Source organism: Ambystoma mexicanum, chromosome 3p (assembly GCF_040938575.1).
Source record: "Ambystoma mexicanum isolate Mex_15411 chromosome 3p, UKY_AmexF1_1, whole genome shotgun sequence".
NCBI lineage: Eukaryota > Metazoa > Chordata > Amphibia > Caudata > Ambystomatidae > Ambystoma > Ambystoma mexicanum.
In genome coordinates this window covers 801,120,422-801,137,903 of record NC_090925.1, presented here as the reverse complement: position 1 = coordinate 801,137,903, position 17,482 = coordinate 801,120,422, and the positions used below count along the sequence as shown (strand labels likewise).

General features: G+C 48.6%; 1 protein-coding gene across 1 annotated transcript in view; it reads left to right on the top strand.

The window, feature by feature from the left end:
* Positions 1-2,145: 2,145 nt before the first annotated feature.
* Positions 2,146-17,482, top strand: part of GSS (glutathione synthetase) — a 912,719-nt gene continuing 897,382 nt past the window's right edge. Inside the window, exon 1 of the mRNA XM_069651814.1 lies at positions 2,146-2,257. The gene's annotated coding sequence lies outside the window, so the exon portion shown is untranslated. The remainder of the gene's footprint in view (positions 2,258-17,482) is intronic.

The window sequence follows — 17,482 nt, the reverse complement described above, 5'->3', positions numbered from 1 at the left end:
GAGGGACAAGACGAAGTTGGACGCTCCAGGGTCTTGCAGAAACGTTCCCGGTATCCCGAAGAAAATGTCCACTTGCACCGGCAGCCACAGCCTTCCTGCTTCCCGAATCCCACTGACTCAGCGCTCAATGAAAGTGCTACGGGACCGCTTCATTGCTCCGGAAAAACACAATGATGACGTAGGAAGTCACGTGACGAAGGGTGGGTGGGCCGTTGCGATGGTGCGTTTGTCGGATAGGAACTACATACTTGCCAACCCTACTGATTTAGGCAGTAGGCTACTGCCTACAGATTTGGGTGTCAGATCCTACTGTTTTACACTGGCAGGTAATTTATGTCACTCTAAGGCAATTAATCTATCTGTGCCGTGGGTGGGTAAGTGATACATTTGAGTGATGGCCTCAGATCAATCCACTGACCTGACAACTACATGACTCTGCCCTGCACTCTTGCCGGGACAGACCTTAGGTGAACCAGCAGTGAAGGCAAGTGGCAGAGCATTCCACTCACACAGCATCATACTTGCCAACCCTTCTGATTTAGGCGGTAGGATACTGCTTTTTAAGCAGTCCTACCGCCTACCGATTTATTTTTGTAAAAAAAAAAAAAAATGTTTTTTTTTTTTACATTTTTTTCCACGCCAGCTCGGGGGAGTCTTTCAAGGGCTCCCCCAAGCTGGCGTACCGGGAGAATGCGCGGCATGCAGGCTTTTAATGTCAAAGGCACCCACGGCGGTGGGCTAAAGCACCCCTCTGCCGCGGGTGCCTTTGGCCAAAGGCGCCATTAGCCCCCCACCACGCCAGCTCGGGGGAGTCTTTCAAGGACTTCCCCGAGCTGGCGTAGCGGGAGAAGGCGCGGCATGCAGGCTGTTAATGTCAAAGGCACCCACGGCGGTGGGCTAAAAGCGCCCCTCTGCCGCGGGTGCCTTTGGCAAAAGGCGCCATTAGCCCCCCACCACGCCAACTCGGGGGAGTCTTTCAAGGACTTCCCCGAGCTGGCGTAGCGGGAGAAGGCGCAGCATGCAGGGTTTTAATGTCAAAGGCACCCACGGCGGTGGGCTAAAAGCGCCCCTCCACCGCGGGTGCATTTGGCCAAAGGCGCCATTAGCCCCCCACCACGCCAGCTCGGGGGAGTCTTTAAAGGACTTCCCCGAGCTGGCGTAGCGGGAGAAGGCGCAGCATGCAGGCCTTTGATGTAAAAGGCGCCCACGGCGGTGGGCTAAGGGTGACCCTCCGCCGCGAGTGCCTTTCACAAAAGGCGCCATTAGCCCCCATCACGTCAACTCCGGCGAGTATTTCAAGGGCTCCCCCGAGCTGGCGTGATGGCAGAAGGCGTGGCAGGCGCCTCATTGTTGTTGAATGCACCCGCGGCGGAGGGCTCATTCAATGACAATGGGCTGCTGACGCGCCCAATTCCTATCATTACCTCCTCGCCTGACTATTTTTGAAACTTTAAAATTCCTACAGATTTTTGGTCACAGAATGTTGGCATGTATGCAGCATCTGCCTATCAGACTGAAGAGGGTATCAGTCTGCATGTTTTTCAGTGTTCAACCTGCACTACTGCCCGGGCTGCTGCTACAGAGCAGTGGCAAATGTTACCTACCAGCTCTGGCAGAGCATACCACTCACACAGCATCTGCCTATCAGACTGAGGAGGGTATCAGTCTCCGTGTTTTTCAGTCTTCAACCTGCGCTACTGCCGGGATGCTGCTACAGAACAGTGGTAAATGTTACCTACCAGCTCTGTGTGATTATTTTCTGTGAAGTTAGGTATTTGAATTCGGTAGTAACTTACCATTCAAAATTATACATTTTAATCCTTTCAGCAGCTTTCCTTGTTGTGCTGTTTGACGGATTGCTCATTTTAAAATTCTCCAGTGGTGCCAACAATGTATATTGTGTAATTGCATGTGATGTCATTGCTATGCTAAGTATTATTTATGAAACTTGAAAAAATCCTACATCTTTTTGGTCAAAGAATGTTGGCAATTATGGAACTAGTCGCTACCATACGAAATAAGCTTTGTAACGGAGGAATCTCTCCCGCTGAGTTCTGCAACGCCTTGCCTTCCGGCCCCGCTTGCGCCACGCGTAATTGCCTTGCTTTCCCGCTCGTGCAAAAAAGATGATGAAGTAAACGTTGCAGTCAGAGCACGTGATGCAGAGCACGTGATGACGTGCAAGTAGCGCTGCTATGGTCCGTTTCTCAAATGGGAACTCGACGAAAAGTCATATCCTGAATCCAGGCAGAATCAGGTGGGTGCATGTGATCCCTCTTGTAGTGAGTTGTATACATAGCTCTCAACTCACACGCATTCGGCGGGTGTCGCCTTGTAAAGGGCCGACTCACCCGCCAAGCCTCCTGCACACCCATTCATTCCAATGGGCGTCTCACCCGCCAAATACAAAACAGGGGGATTTCACCCGCCTTTGCGTCACAAATGGTTGAGAGCTATGGTTTTATATGCATTTCTTTTAGCATCCATTGACTTAGACGTTCTCACCCCTTTGGTATATTGTTAAGAGAAGCCCTTTTGCAACCTCTGGAAATGCACGTTGAAGCTGTACTTCGTTGTATTGTACTTTTCACATGTTTAAATTAAACGTTGTAAGTACGTGAATTTCTAAACATCTGGTTTTGAAATTACACAGGGCAGCCTGTGGTTGGTATTGTAGACTCGGTAGCTGCTCCGAAGCTCATCTAAGGTACAGTTCAGGCAAGCTCGCAGACGCAGTAACTGCTGTGCAGCTACTATACAGACCCTGCTCTGGTTTAAGTGACTTAATATCAGGCATGGGTGACTGCAATTGCCCCAGGGGGTGAAATTGCCCCGTCCCTTGAGGGCAAAATTTCCCTGGGTGTGGGGCGCGATTGCTGTGGGGAGAGTAGCCGCAGCACAGTAGCGGCAGCTGCTGACTGGCATTTGCATAGTACTCTCTGAACTTTCGCGCCACTTGGGGTGGGGGCATAAAAGGGCGCCTTTCCCGGTGGCCACCTGCCTTTGTAACCCGGAACAACACACCACGGAGGAAAAAGACGGCTGCCTTTGAGCATTCCCCGTTTCCCACCCCGACACTCCAATTGCTTTCTACCCAGACCCGTGCACAAAAAAAGACTGCATTGCCTCCTGACTCGCTTGTGAGCAGAATGTCAGGAATACAACTCTGCGTAGACTACGTATACCTACGTCCGCAAGCACCAGTCAGAGAGGTAAATGAAAACCACTCGCAGACCAGTTATTGGGGCAACAGGTGGCTGGAACAAGAGCACCGGAACCCCAGGTAGCTGCAATGGAAACAGGTAATCACAGTAGTAAACCCAATGTCGTACAACACTAGAACCAGCACTAAGATATGTACAGAAACAGGGCACCTACCAGTAGGTCAGCTGGGGAGGTGATGTAAGGGAGGAGGTGAAACAGGATCCCTGCTTGTTTCCCCCCCAAGATTGTGCAATGTGGTAAGTAAGGAAGGACCAGCAGCTGCAAGGTATTGCAGGAAAGACCAGCAGCTGCAAGGTCCTTCCAGGTACTTGAATGATTGACATTGTAGTCCAGAGCTTGACTGAGAAGGGCCCCAATGAAGAATTGGTCAGGGCCAAGCGTAATACAAGAAGGGAAGATCCAAAAGCAATCCGGGTGCAGAATCCGAGGTCGGAAAGTCCGGGACAACAAACTGAAGCGCACCATGACCAAAACATTAGGAATGAGGCAGTCTGAGTAGTTGTTGCCAAGTTGAAGCAGTCCATGTGATCAGGCAGCAAATTATTGTCATAGCCAGGGGGTAATGCAAGAGAAGGTCCGGAAAGCGAAACAAGGTCAGAATCCAATTAAGTCATATTCGGAATCGAGGAACGCCACTAGCCGGGAACAAACACAGCTGAGAAGCGCAGCATAGAATAACCAGTGTTCTTTTATCCCGTTGTTGCTACTTGATCACGTGAGCGGGTCTGCATCACATGAGTTGTCGTGGTGTGTGTCTGTATTCCTCAATCTATACAGCAACCGCCATTGCCAACGTCGCCAGAGCCGCCACAAACGCTGCAACTGAAAGAACGGAGCTCCTTTTGTTGATGGGAGACCGTAGCAACGTGCCACTGGACCACCATGCTGCTGCTGGGTAGGACGTTGAGAAGAGGTACCCTGGTGTGCTGAGTGCGGGTCAGAAGTGTCCTGGTGTGCTGCTAAGTTCGTGACACAGAACTACTCAGAAAGAAGGTGGGTACGACCCGATGCTTCTGTTGACATTTTAGAAAATGTTCCTTAAAACTTTATACATAGCGTTTAGCTGGTGTTCAAACTGTAGTTTGCATAGTTCAGAGTGCATTCTGGACAAGAACGGGTAAATGGGAATATTTTGTCTTACGATTTCCTAGCCCAGATTTTTTTCCAACGTCTAGACACCTGTCTCGGTTGGATCGAGTGTGTGTATTGCATTCGATTTGCTGTGTTCCTGATTCCCCTGTCCCGCAACTGAAAGGGTAAACATAGTTTTACTCTGTTCTGTCCCAAAAAACGTCTAAACGGCAGAAACATTTCTCAGTTAGAGTTGAAAGCGTATATTGGAAGTTGCTGCTGTTATGGGCACTTTCAGCCGCAACCTTTCTTCTTTGTTGGTTTTAATTGGACAGGTTTGAAACTTGGTACTGTTTTCTGCAGTTCGGAGAACTTCATTTGTTAGGATTTGGGGCAGGAACATATGGAACTAATTACACTTATTTTTATGGTTCCATTGAAGTTTTATCCCCATGCAAATTGTTCTTCGTCCTGGCAGGAGTCCTTTCTCGTACTGAGTTGGCTGAAGTAGTGCAGCTGGGATTTCTCAACAGGGTGAAGCTGCCTATGGTGAAGTTCCCCCGTAAACCAAGGGGAATATATTTGATGAGACTGTTTGTTTGCTTTTGCTCGGCCCCGCTGACAAGATCAGAGTTTGAGCTTTGATTGTATATCTTTATTTCATTGTTTAGAACAGCAAAAGGGTACTCCTTTCATCGGCAGGGCAAGGATGGTGGGCAAAAAGGCCAGAATTCAAAAACGCAGGCAGTGCAAAGATCTCTGGAGGGTTACATGCATATGTAACTGGCGCTATGGGGTGAACCCTTGCATGGACAGATGTAAATGTTTCCTGCTGCACAACGGTAATCTGCATACAAAATAACTCTGAAATGTGAATATTTGACCACCAGTAATGCAGTGAGACCAATGGCGACTTTTTGTCACATGCTTTTTTTCACACTCTTGTTTCTTTAAAATAGGCAGAAGAAGCACTCTCTAATCCACTTTTACAGGGAGCTGCCATATTTATGCATTTCATTTTGCATTCCTTTGAAGGTTATATAAACAGGCCTACAAGTACCAGAATGCAATCTGATATGAGGTTTATTATTTCAGTCCAGAAATTGGACTACTTGAGATCCTGTCCTGTGGGTTGAATTACATAGAAAAGTTCTACACAGGCCCCTGAAGGCCATGTGCGATGGACATTTCTGCCTTTTTTTTTTGAAAACTCTTTTTAGTGATTTTCACAGAACAACAAGTAAACATTCCCTTCCCCCCTCCCCCACCCCACCCCTTCCCCACCCGCAACGAGCTTGACCCCTTCAACCACCGTCCACACGGGCTAAAATTCTACAGTCAGTGCAAATCCAACAGTCTCAATCGCTGTGGGCACCACATCACCTTAAAATCTTCTTTGAGAACGTTCAGTAATTCCCCCAATTTGCCGCAAAGCGCTGGATCTTATTGTCCATGGCGTAAGTCGCACATTCCAAGGCCACTATCTCCCACATCTTTCGGAACCAGTCTTGAATCATAGGGATCCCTGGACCCTTCCATCTCTGGGCTATTAACAGCATTGCGGCAAGAGTCATTATAACTTTAGCTTTCTCCCTTCCTAGGTTCTTCTGCCTCCAATCCCTCCCGGACGCTGAAGGCAAGCGTCCCCAAACAGCACGATCCTCCCCGCAATGAGAGACAATGAAGGACTCTCCCAAAATGGGAATAAGGCTAAGACAGAGTGCGGGTGAGCGTAAATGGGAGTTTATCAATCAGAATTGGGCATGCAAAGAACTCTGCAAACTCCGAGAGCGCTGTGTCTGACAATAGCAAAGACAGGCGTATATATTTACAAAAAACGTCATAAGAACCTACACACTATAGGGGGCACAAGTTCATGGGGATTGGGTGGCGATGACTAACTATAGGTGCTGCTGTGATGTGGTTGGCTTTGGCTGGAAGACGTCACTGGGCAGCCTCGTGGGTTGGGCTGGGCCTGGCAGGGTGGCAGAGTTCATCCAGGCGGTGTTGTGGGGCCATCGCGGCCAGTGGCAGAGATGAATGTCTTTTCCTGACTTGTTAGCCCTAAGCCGGGCACACCGCAGTCATTCAAACATTCTGGTATTATCTTCTTTAGTAAATCTTTCGATAGGTTATACAACAGGTTAATGCAACACAGGAGGAATGCACCTTGTGAGGGGACTGGAGGCAATACGTCAGGGCATGGTTACCAGTGTCCTGTTGACCGGGGCCATAGGTCGAGGGGCTAAGCTTCAGGGCCTGGGACGGGCGGTACATGTCTTTCTGCCTTGTTAGAAGTTGTTATGGATGTTCCGCTGTGTGTTGTCAAAGTGTTGGGTGTCTTGATTGCACAGGGCCATAAGTCTGCGATGGTCCGGTGGGTTGAGAGGTTTACGAGGGGGCGCGTGTGTTCAGGCAGAGGTTTACTGCTGTGTTGTAAATAATGCAGGTGGCGGGTGGTGGCCTTGGGTGCTACAGAGGGGGTTACAAATCTTTGAAGCGGCTCCAGTCTGGTTGGGGGAGGTAGAGCAGTGCGGCGCGGCCTCTGTTCTCATGCCTTGGCAGCCTTCGCAGGGTGGGAGGGGGAATGGCCTTGCACGTATTTCACAAAGGTATCTCCCTCGTGTGTTGCCGATTTAGGTAAAAACATCACAAACATTTGAACACTCTATAATACTTATTCAGCGCAATACAAAACATGCATTTAAGCTTTGCTGGATGTGTCTCGATTATACCCAGTCTGAACACCTTATTCATACGTTATGTTTTAACAAGTACAGTATTTAGTTATATGCATATATATTTGCAGTAAGTGAGGTAGAATTAGGATTGGAGGAGAACATAGAAAGTAACCCGCCACTGTTCGTGACGGTGGTGGCACATGTGCGGCCTGGATATGCACACATGACTTGCGCCTTCCCATGCATTCTTCACACAGGCTCTTTGTATGGTTACATTCGTTTTCTTGTGTCCTCTAGCAGCATTAGTTCAGTTATGGTACGAGCCCATGGGGTGTAAGTTTTCCAGTCATGCACGTAACAGCCAGATTCCTGGTGCGTGCCGTTATTATTAGTACCCAACTGCAATGGTATATGCTCACCATCGCTTATATCATGGGGGCATGATCTCTTGTAAGTATACATCTTACAGGCTTTTGTAATATAAGGGATTTTATGAGAGAAAAGCATCCTTTGCAAGTAGTCTCAACATTAATATACAAAGATTGTCTGGCATATAATGACCATTTTACTGTTCTTTTCATTTGCCTAGGCCTGCTGGCCGGGTCATGCTGGGAGCGATGATACACTGCGGGAGGTGAACTGTTACAATGTTAGTGTATTACACTAGCTCATGTCCGTCTTGTTCGTGGGAACGTGCTCGCAGCGGATCTGCCAGGGTGCTGCGGCAACAAGGATGACTGAAGCCCTCCAAGGGTGGGGGCCGCGCTACAGTGCGCTGAGCTCACACCATCTTTACCAGACAAAAATGGTTTCTAGGCCTAGCTACGTTTTAATACGTGTGGGCAATTAATACGTGCGGGCAATGTCTCCAGTGGGTGAATCCTCCACCACCTGGGCCCGGGTGGCATGAGGGGACGCCCGAAGGAGCCATAGTCCTCACCTGGGGAGAAAGCGTAGGCGAGGGGGGTCGTCTTGGACCAGTCCTCCCCTACATTTCCCCCCTTTCGTTACTAAAGTAACGAATTCTTTAATTCTTCTATCCTCCTACATTCTGCCTCGTCCATCACCGCCTCATCCCATGCCGGAGTTCCTTTGATGGGCATCCATGCTCTGCATACCGCTCTTAAGCTCTCACCTCTCCGGGCATATTCGTCTGGGGTACACGTTAGATATATGCACCCACCATCTGCTTCTAGATCTACCCAAACTTCCTCATACCATTCTAGTATACGGGGCTCTTTGATGGTGGTGTGCCACAACTTATCTACAATATCTTTATCGTGGTATATGGGCACCAGTTGGTACCTTGGCGAATTATCTATCCCTGTTTGTACTTGTGCTTCTTGCATTGTTTTTATTGTACCGTGTGAGTTGCCCATTGTCACCATCATCATTGCACCATTTGGTACTGCGTTAGCACAGACTCGAAGACCCACCTGGCACAGGCAAAAAAGTAGAAGGAGGAACACAACAGCTGGTATTAAAAATTTCACGGTTGTTCCAAGCCATGAGGGAACCCAGGAGAAGATGTTGTCGAACCAGGTACTCGCTTCTGCTCCACCTTCCATTTTCATTTTTTCTCCTAGGTTGTGGACTGCTTCAATCACATGGGACAGGGAGCCATTCTCTGCGTCTTCAGAAGGTACGAAAGTGCAGCAGGCACTTCCTATTTTTCGGCAAACACCACCGTCCATCGCCGTCAACAGGTCTAGAACATACCTGTTTTGCATGGTCATTAGTCGTAAGGCTCTTAGTTCAACTCTGATGATATTGAATCCTTCTTCAGTGTCGTTCGCCAGCTGAATTAATTCCCAGCGTGTTATCTGGAGCCATTTTGCGTTTGCCCGTGCTTGGACACTTGAGACGAGTGAGGCAAAAAATGTTTCTGCTGAGCTAAATAATCGATATTTGTCTGGGATCTGAGCCAATAGTTCTGATGATGCCTTTGATATGTAATTTGATGCTCGCCTGTTACGGGTCAGCACTTCTTCCTTGTTTCCAGAAGACAGGACATATATTTGTGTCTTTGCAGTTGGTTGAGCCACACTCTGCATGCGTTCCCGTGTCCCATCGACGTGGCTTTCTGGTATCACCATCAGGGCTGAGTGCAGAGTGGCCATTGAGCAGCTGCCACTCCATGACTGGGGGAGGTGTAGGTATGCCTGTTTGCCGCACACCCAGTACGTGTCCATCAGGGCCGCTGTCCCTTTCCTTAGGTCTGGGATGGCGAGAGTCTTGTTGCAGTTCTTGTTTGTTCCCATGGGGGTTCTCCCTTCTCCTTTTAAAGCACAGTTTATAGTCCATTTCGCTCTGTAGTTTGAACGGCTTTTCAATGGCAGTTACCCAAGTTAGCTTTGAAATGTGTTCTCTCCATACTGGTGTACATGTTTCCACTATCCACTGTAATTTATCCGGCGCCACACCTCTTAGTGCTTCCGCTTTGCACAGTACTTCTTCATCCTTCTGCTTGTTGTCAGAAAAAAGTGTCCCTTCTATCACAAAAAATGGTTCTTTCAAACATACTACTCCTGCCGTTTTTGGGTAACACGTTTTCTCGTTCTGCAGCATTTGAAAAGTCACTTCGTGTGCCTGGAAGGTGTTCTTAATCCTGCACAGCGTGAGATGAAGGAGACATTGGGCATCCACAATAGGCAACTCTTTAGGTAACAACACTTTGGGTGTACCTGATGCATGGGGGATGAGGGAACAGACATAACAGCTCTCGTTTGTTGTCTGTTTAGCTGTGGCACTCATGTCTGCATACCATTTATTTGTTTGATGGGGGTGTCGTGGGTCTTCCATCTCATCTAGACCTAGCCCATAGTACTCATCGTACTTTCTCCTCCCTGCTTCTCTCTTTCGTCTGTTGTTCTTGTTGCTCATGTACTTCCCACCCCCCTGGGCAGTGGACCAACTAGACCCCCCTTTCTCTTTCCCGCCCCCCCTTGACCCATTCATCGTATAATATTTCGTGCATTTCTAGTAGCTTATCGTTTTCTTTTCCTGACGTTATCTGGTAGATTGTTTTCTGGGGTGGGGGCAAACTGGCTGGTGGGGGTGTTATATAACCATGATATGGCAGACGGGTTTCGGTCATTGAGACTGTGGGCATTGTAAGTGGATACCCCTGGTGGAGACACTGTGTTGCTCTGCATTCCACCCTGTGGCTTTTCTCTTTGTGAGGTCACAACACTGGATGGTGTGGTATGATACCCCCACACAAGTTTAGTTCCGTCCCATATCAAAAAATCACCTTCCTTGGTATTGACCCCTGCAGTTGCATTGGGCCCGGTGGTACTGTTAATTGGTCCAGTGGTGTTGTTACTCCCTCCCCCCTCGTACATCTCGATAGAGATGAACGCTATAAACCAATATGTAACCAAGCCGAACATTATCATAAAAAACACTGTAATGCATATTGATAATCCACACTCATACGAATATCTACATCTCTCATATACTAATTCTCTCATTCTACTAATTCTATCCGTTGCAGGTTGCCCGTTAGATGCCATGGAAGCTCCTGTTTGAGAAGTGCATTAAGTGCATGCATGTAAACGTTTTGCTGGCACCATCTGTGCCAATACATTTGACGGGGAATGGAAGCGGATGGGGATGTGAGGGAGGGGTATTCACAGACAAGGGTATATACATGTTATAATATTATTATTTCATTAATTACATACCACTCAACAAGATAAAAAAAAAAGAAAGCACACACACGCAACTTTTTTTATTTTTTTTATTTTTTTTTTGTAATATCCTTGTCAGTCATTATTCCATTGAAGTCCAGTGCTGACACACACACACACACACAAGTCGTTATTTAGCCATCCTACTCATTTGCATCGTTTGCTGTTGTCTGTGCCTCCTCATCTATCTCCTCTTGTACATTGCTGTATGCTTTTCGTACGTCGGTCAAATGCACCCAGTACCTCAATCCTTTCACCTTCACTGCCGTGGGTGTGCAAAAAATTACTTCGTAGGGGCCATGGAATCGTGGTGCGTTCCACCGACGCACAAAGCTTCTAACATAAATTGAGTCACCTGGCATCAGCTGTAGCTGTTGCTCTGGTTCCATGACAGATCCTGTTACATTTCCCTCTTCTCTAGTGAAGGGTGGGGAGAGTTGCTTCGATATTGCGCGCGCTGCCCTTGTTAATTTTCTTAGGTAGTCTGTGAACTCATCTCCCAATATTGCGGCGCTCCTGTGAGCATCTGAGTGTTCACGCAGTGGAGAGTGTGCTGTGTTCATTCGTCTCCCAGTCACGATCTCGTGTGGGGACAAATGGTGGTCTTTACTTGGTTGATTTCTCAACTCAAATAGTGCCAGGGGTAGACAGTAAATCCAATTTTTCTTTAATGAGAAGCATAGTTTTGATAACCTGCCCTTTAACAGGCCGTTCATCTTTTCCACTACGCCATTACTTTGAGGATGATAAATCGAACACAATTTATGTTTTATACCCAATAACGTGGTAACTTCCTTGAAGAGTTCATTCACAAAGTGAGAGCCGTTATCTGAGCGAATCACGTCACAAATTCCCCAGCGCGGGAACACTTCCCTTACTAGGAACTTGGCGGCGCTTTTGGCATCAGGTCGCGCACAGGGTCCTGCTTCCACCCACCTTGAAAACGGGCACACAACCACGATCATGTACCGTGCGCCATTACACCTTTCCCCCATGTCTGCATAGTCTATATGCAGTTCTCTGAAGGGGCCAATGGGTTTGGGAATTGTTCCCCGAAGTGTGCGTAATGTCATTCCTGAGTTGTATATTTGGCATGTTGTACATTCCATTGCCAATCTAGACACATGCTCCTGGAGACAGGGCACAAACCATTCTTCCTGTATTTCTGCTGCGATGTGCTGTTTAGTGTTGTGTGCGGGGAAGTGTAGCTGTTGAAATGCTACTTCTAGTAACTGTAGTGGCATTACCACTTTCCCTGAGTTATTTTGCCGCCATAATAGGTCTGTTCCTGATTGGCTGCATCCCCGTTTCGTCCACGTTAGTTTTTCTTCTGCACTAGCTCCTTCCTGCAATTCTAGAATTTGTGATAAGGACATCATGTTGTACCCTTCTGACAGTTCTTCGGTTGTTGTGTTCTTCATCATGAACTCACCTGTGTCGTATTTCTGAAAATAGGAAGCCTCTTTGGCGGCAGCGTCCGCTGCCGCGTTCCCTAAAGACACAACGTCTGTATTGGATGTATGGGCCTGGCACTTCACTATTGCTACAGCAGTAGGGTTTTGTAGGGCCTCTATTAATTCTTTTAACAATTCTGCATGCTGCACTGGCGTTCCGTCTGCCCTTCTGAATCCCCTACGGCCCCATCTTGCTAGACCTCCATGCACTGTTGTCGTCATGTAAGCTGAGTCTGTATATATTGTTACTGCACATCCTTTTGCTGCATGTAGTGCTTCTATGAGCGCAATCAGTTCTGCTGCCTGTGCAGAGTAATGTTACGGGAGGCGGTACTGTACTAGTGTTTCAAATTCACCTTCCTCTAATCTCACTACCGCCATGCCAACATGCTTTTCTCCCGTATCCATATCAATTGATGCGGATCCATCCACAAAGTACACTTCCCCCTCGCTGAGAGCGTTTTCACACACAACTGCGCCCTCCCCTCCTTCTCCTGTGTGGGTTGTGCAGTCGTGATTTTGCATATCCTCCAATGTGAACATCTCTTCCTTTTGTGGCAGCCCTCGTATTTCCTGTGTGGTTGTGTAGGCTTGCACTACCAACATTGCACGCAAGGGGCATATCCCGGGTGTAGAACACACTATTCCTCCTTCCGTAAATGATATGGTCATGTTAAGTTTACTCATAAGGTCCCTCCCCAGCAAATTTATCGGGGACTGTTCATAATACAGTAAGGGTGCTTTTACAGTCTTGCCCCCTATGGTTACATCCAAAACTTCTGTGTAAGGAACTTCAATTACAGCCCCAGAGAACCCCTGCGTCTCTAACTTCCTGTTAGATAACGGGAACCGGCCCTCCCTGACACATGATTTCTCCGCTCCCGAATCAACCATGAATATAAATTGCCTGTCTCCTATCTGCGCCCCTACCAATGGTTCCTCTGCTGCACTGTGGGTGGTAGATAGAACTGGACACGCAAGTGTTCTCTGTGGGCTGTCCTATGCGGGGTGTCTCATCGCCCCCCCTTCATTGAATACGTTACCTGAGACCACTGACATGCCGTTGTAAGGTGCTGGTGCGGGGGCCCCGTTAGCTGCTGCCGCGAAAGGGTTGCCTGGTGTATATTGCATGCTGTCGTTGTTAGGCATGTTTTGTGGGTGGTTCTGTGTTCTATAATGGGGTCCCTGTTGCTGGCCCGTGTTACCCTGGCTTGGGTCTCTCAGTTGCTGTTGTCCCATCGGAAGGCCATATGGGCTTCCCGGGTGGGGATGGCCATACTGTTCCGCCTCCTGGAACCCGTTGTTTTGTCTACTTCTGCACTCCCTGGAGTAATGCCCCCATCGTCCACAGTTCCAGCAACTCCCCTGAGGGCCCCTGGGACCCTGCCATCCACTTCCTCCCATTCCCCCGTACCCCTGTGGTCCACCTCCTCTTCGGCTCCTGTACCCACCTCGTCCCCCTCGAGGGGTCCACTCTTGCCACTGCGGACCTCCACCCTGCTCCTGCTCGTTCCACTGCCGCTGTCCTGTTCCCGCCCAATTAGTTGCCACCCTTCCTTGTATTGCTATCAGCCCCTCCTCCTCATCTTCTCCCTCCCTGCTGTGTGGGAGCGCGGCTACTGCTGCTGCAACCTTCACTAACTTTGTCTGCACCAACTTCGCCTCGTCTGCCAATCTTTTCTGCGCCACCTCCTTCTCCCTTTCCTTGATTCGTTTACAATGGTGTACTATTATGCTCTGAATTTCCGGCCATCCCTTTGCTTCTATACCTGCTATTTTGTCAAGCGCCTTCTGCACTTCCTTTGGGAGCCCCCTTTTTATAATGAAGTAAAATAAAGATGTCGATTGATACCAGGGCGTGCCCGTTTCCGCTCTCCACATCTCTTGGACCCGAAATATGTAATCCATAGCCTCCTCCCCGTCATTCATTGCACACTGCATCACGGACTGTAAGTCAGGTGTGTCTGGAAATGTTTCGCGTAAGGCGTCCCACACCCTAGCCCGCACCGTGTTAAAGGAGGCCCCATCATGGCGGTCACAGTCTAAGGTTACTCCCGGGAAACCGGCTTTAACCCATACTCTTTCAGCCTGGTCGCCCACCGCTGATACGAGCAGACTTTTCACATCTCCTACAGCTAGGGGTACCCCAGCTGTATGTTTTTCGAAGGCGTATATCCACTTACTTGCCCCTCCTGATAACCGGGGCAATAGCTTTAATAAATTAGCTTTATCCATCTGTGCCCATGGGATATAGTTAGGCCTCCCTCCTCCCCTATGTATCAACGGGAGCTGTAGCTTCCCTTTCGTTGTTGCATCCGGACCCGTTTTGGCTGCTGATGTTCCCAGTGATGCCATCTTCCCCACTCTGTTCCTCAGTCGCCCCGCCCACTCATCATGTAGGGTTCGCATAGAACATGCACCTTCCTCCCCCTCGCTTCCCCCTCCTATTGCCATACTCAACCTGTCGCTTTCGTCTAGCTCCTCTCTAATATCACATAGTAATTCCTCTCTTAATCCCCCAAGCCTTTCTTCGTTACCACCATCTTCCTCTCGGGTCCCTACTTCTATTATTCGCGTTGGTTCTTCCTCAATCCTAAACAGGATCTCGCCCTTTTTCCACCCCTCTTCGGGCCTTCTGCTTTCATCCGATGCTCTAGACGTACGTCCAGCTCTAGTTGTATCTAGTGCTGTTCGTTCGCATATGTTTTTTATCCTCGAGAGCTCATCTTTTGCTATCGACAGTCTTGATTCTAGATCATCTGTGAGTTTCTCTATGTCCACCCTTTGTGTACAAGCCTGGCCTCGCTCCCTTGTACTTTCATATGGTGGGGGTGCAGTGGGCCGGTGGGGTGTAGAGGTTGTCGGGGGAGGTACGTACATTGGATCACTGTATCCTTCCGCGGGTACAGGTTTCTTTAATATCGGATATAAACTTATTACCTCTACTGGCGGCGCTACACCTGGCAATTCTTTGATATCTTTCTGTAACACCAGTGGATTGTCTGTAGTAGATGGGAGATCGGGATTTGGTGCTGGCGCTTTAGGCGGTGGTACCTCTTCAAATAACCGCCAGAGATCTAATATTTCCCTCCTATTCTGCAGCTGTTTCCCTCGGTACTTCAAGAAAATGCATGTCATCACCGTATCTAGAACGCTTTTGTCAAATGATCCTCCCTCTGGCCATATCTGGGGTAGCCCCTCTCCTTTCAACTCGGTTACCCATTGGTCGTGATATTTCTTAATCCGCTCTGCGTGCCCTGGAAGACTTTTACAAATATGTGATAAGGGTGTTTCAGCCCCCATCTCTGTGTCCCCCTAGTGCTTACGTGTCGCTGTGTGTGTGTGTCTACAGCCACAATGTGAATGTAGTATCGATATTATTTTTTAGTATTCTACTTCACATTCAATGTTCTGCTCGGTTGGGCTCTCCCTCCCTTGACTGCACAACACGGAACAGACTGTACACAGTTTCTAATTTGTTCTCTTTGGGGGACACATACAACAGCAACCCATCCTTTATATTGACAACATCAACCCGGAAATCAAAAGGCACCCACTCACGTCGCTGTCTCAACGTTGCCTTCAAAACGTTTTATCCGGTCACACTTACCATGACCATTTAACAATTATATATTTATAGCCGTTTTACACATTCTCAACATCAAAGTCGTCCCTTGACACATACGAGGTGCACACACCTCTTGGTAACACTCAGTACACCATTCACACTGTCCTCCCTTTCCTCCCTAGCCGGCTGTCCCTGTCTATCTTACTTAGCGCATATGCATATATTTATAGGTTTTAACTTGCTCTCCCCACTCTAGTAGGACCCTTGTTCTCTTACTTTTCTCCCAAGTTCGTGCTAATTCCGTTTTTATTCTCCCCCTGCCCCTAAAGAAAAAGAAAAGAAGTAGTAGCGATCACTAATATATTCTCAGTGCCCCCTTTTGCTGAACACTTTTATCTTATATTTCACTTCGTCATATATTCCCAGCACTAGTCAATATAGCACTATGCGGCGCCGCCTTCCACCCCCTTTCGGAGCTAGGTTCCCGTCACTTCTATCTCTTTATTCACCTCGTAATCCTAATGGCCATATGCAAAGAAAAAGAAAGGAAATTTTAGAATGGTCTTTAGTATATCTTCGTACCCCCTTCTCGTTACCTGTCCTACGTTTCTTTCCCCGCTCACTTTACAATCGCTCACACTCAGTACTCACGTGCCCGTCTTGAACCGATAGTCTCCGAAACTGGGTCCGTCCAGGCAGTGTCGCCGTCAGCTCAACAGTCAGCCCCGGCTCCGGCGAGCGGTACTCAAAGGGGATTTTTCAACCGGGATCCCGTACCCCCTCTCTACTGAGTGCGCACTTCTTAGTGTACCGGTCGCCGTTGGCGGGCCGCTTCCCGGAGCCGGCTCACCGTGCGTATCCCTTTTCGACCGGAGATTCTCGTGCCAAAAGGGGACGGTTATAATGGGTTTAGGAAGAAATAAAATCACGCTATCGGGGTCACCACTGAAGGCAAGCGTCCCCAAACAGCACGATCCTCCCCGCAATGAGAGACAATGAAGGACTCTCCCAAAATGGGAATAAGGCTAAGACAGAGTGCGGGTGAGCGTAAATGGGAGTTTATCAATCAGAATTGGGCATGCAAAGAACTCTGCAAACTCCGAGAGCGCTCTGTCTGACAATAGCAAAGACAGGCGTATATATTTACAAAAAACGTCATAAGAACCTACACACTATAGGGGGCACAAGTTCATGGGGATTGGGTGGCGATGACTAACTATAGGTGCTGCTGTGATGTGGTTGGCTTTGGCTGGAAGACGTCACTGGGCAGCCTCGTGGGTTGGGCTGGGCCTGGCAGGGTGGCAGAGTTCATCCAGGCGGTGTTGTGGGGCCATCGCGGCCAGTGGCAGAGATGAATGTCTTTTCCTGACTTGTTAGCCCTAAGCCGTGCACACCGCAGTCATTCAAACATTCTGGTATTATCTTCTTTAGTAAATCTTTCGATAGGTTATACAACAGGTTAATGCAACACAGGAGGAATGCACCTTGTGAGGGGACTGGAGGCAATACGTCAGGGCATGGTTACCAGTGTCCTGTTGACCGGGGCCATAGGTCGAGGGGCTAAGCTTCAGGGCCTGGGACGGGCGGTACATGTCTTTCTGCCTTGTTAGAAGTTGTTATGGATGTTCCGCTGTGTGTTGTCAAAGTGTTGGGTGTCTTGATTGCACAGGGCCATAAGTCTGCGATGGTCCGGTGGGTTGTGAGGTTTACGAGGGGGCGCGTGTGTTCAGGCAGAGGTTTACTGCTGTGTTGTAAATAATGCAGGTGGCGGGTGGTGGCCTTGGGTGCTAC